The following is a 2,184-nucleotide window of genomic DNA, read 5'->3' as shown; positions in this document are numbered from 1 at the left end:
ATATATATATATATATATATATATATATATATATATATATATATATATATATATATATATATATATATATATATATATATATATATATATATATATATATATATATATATATATATATATAATTTTTAATTTTTATTTTTTTTTATTTATGTATTTTCACATTTGCCTACAGACCATTAGCTGAGGTCATAAACATTACTTACAACCAAGTAATGATGACCCACATGTGTGATTTGCCTCATGACTGGCTAAACTGGTTACTGAAAACTTTTGGTCAGTTGCAGGTTGATATTTGCAATTCTTTCTGGAAATTCCAAAGTATTTTCGCTGACGAAGCTAGCAGGGTTGCAAAGGTTCACAATGCAGCTCCGGCCAAAGCTACTTTACCCCTAGCAGCCTCTTAGGACATAGCAGACTTATGGAAGATATTAGTACGATACCTGCATACACATTGCGAAGTATTGCATGCCTCTTGACATAATCAAGTGTTGCATCGCCACTTGCTCCGAAAAAAAAAAAAAAAATACCAGTATCACCAAGATTTGAGAATTACTCCATATTTATACACTCGTAACTTATTGTTGTGATAGCTGAACAAATAAATGTACGATAAAAAGCAAGACTTGCGTCAATGAAGACACCACTTTGATGCATACAGGTGATAAAACACGGTTCCGCTAAATAAAGCGCACAGGTAACATCTCTGGCAACTTTGGCAGGTGGAGCCGCCGAGACATGAGAGTGAAGCGGCAGACGGCGAGAGGGAGCGGGGAGCCAGACGAGTCAGTTTGGGTGCGACCGTCGATGGGAGTGGTGGAGGCGCTTAAACACGCAAGTCGGCGACACACCACAGATCCCTCATTGTTTCATTTTGACGGACGGACGCCCACAAACCTCTACTTGTACTATGGTGAGTACCCAGACGACCCTTATTGTGGTGATGGCCTCGGCAGGGGGTGTGTGGGGTCTTGTCATATCTGCAGTGGGCCTTTCCCCAAACCATCGTGACACCAACCCCAGTATCAACAAGGAAACCACCCAGTGTGTTCATCTCTATCTTACTCGCAGCATCTCGCAAGATTCCCATCCACGGAAACTGATTTTTACCTCCTACCCCCGCCCCCTTCTCCCCTCCCCATACACACCAGCCCGGGGACAATCCTGCAACTGCAAGTGAATGGACGTACTCTCGTGTGTGTGTGCGTATGTGTGTGTGTGTGTGTGGAAAGCCTTATCAAGAAAAATAATGTTCTACTTTTTATCGTGTAGAACTATTTCCGGAATTTGTGGCGTCTATAGTTCACTGTATCGAGATTTGTGTGTGTGTGTATGTGTGTGTGTGTGTGTGTGTGTATGTGTGTGTGTGTGTGTGTGGATGGGGCGAGGTGGCTATCAGGTAGGAAAGGAGGTAAGGGGGAGGGTGGGCGTGGCGCGTACACGTGTGTGTGTGTGTGTGTGTGTGTGTGTGTTGTAAGCGAATCATATAATAAATAATTCGTTTGTTGGAACACACGCTAAGGAGTCGCTATCTTGTAATCTTTGGATTTTTTTTCTTTTTTTTTTTTTTTTTTTTGGTGGGGGGAGGGTATTTTTCCATGAAGCAGAGTTGTTGAGATGCATTGCTGTGATGGGAGGCAACGAAATGTAACAAAAAATAATCATTACTAAAAGGCTGCCCTCATTGGCTATTGCATCTGCATTGCACTGCATCTCAAAGTGAGTGTTGTCGAAACTTGTGTGTGGTGTGGGAGGGAAGGGTGTGCTCGTGCGCCCGCACATTACACTTACCCACTATTTCCTCAGCCCCGGCAAAAAAAAAAAAAAAGTTAAATGAGAAAATCTTGGATGTGCATAACTTTTTTGGGATGGAGGATGACTTGCATCTCTAATATTAAAAAAAAAAGAAAAAAATTTGAAGGTTTACTTGGCATAGATACTGAAGCAGGTTTACTCGTACATTCAAAGCAATTTATTTTTTGATATGTACATACAGTCGAAGCATTTGGTATTGTATTCATAATACTTTAGTGTTTTTGTTTTGATAACTCGATCCATTTCTTAATTATTCATGTGCCTCTGTTTTTTTCAAGCTTCCATCTGGGGAGTGACGGAAGGGACAGCATCAGTATAGCAGGGCATGGCTGCTTGGTGTCCTCGGGGGCAGGGCTCAAATTAGAAAGATTA

The 2,184-nt window shown here is 41.0% G+C and overlaps 1 protein-coding gene across 3 annotated transcripts in view; it reads left to right on the top strand.

Moving 5' to 3' along the window:
- The first annotated feature begins 768 nt into the window (after positions 1 to 768).
- LOC135099808 (transient receptor potential cation channel trpm-like) overlaps positions 769 to 2,184 on the top strand; it is a 108,369-nt gene continuing 106,953 nt past the window's right edge. For 2 of the 3 annotated variants that reach the window (XM_064002363.1, XM_064002361.1), the window contains exon 1: positions 769 to 910. The gene's annotated coding sequence lies outside the window, so the exon portion shown is untranslated. The remainder of the gene's footprint in view (positions 911 to 2,184) is intronic. The other variant, XM_064002362.1, reaches the window with a different exon arrangement.

The sequence above is a fragment of the Scylla paramamosain genome, chromosome 4 (assembly GCF_035594125.1).
Source record: "Scylla paramamosain isolate STU-SP2022 chromosome 4, ASM3559412v1, whole genome shotgun sequence".
Taxonomy (NCBI): domain Eukaryota; kingdom Metazoa; phylum Arthropoda; class Malacostraca; order Decapoda; family Portunidae; genus Scylla; species Scylla paramamosain.
This window is presented reverse-complemented; position numbering and strand designations above follow the sequence as displayed.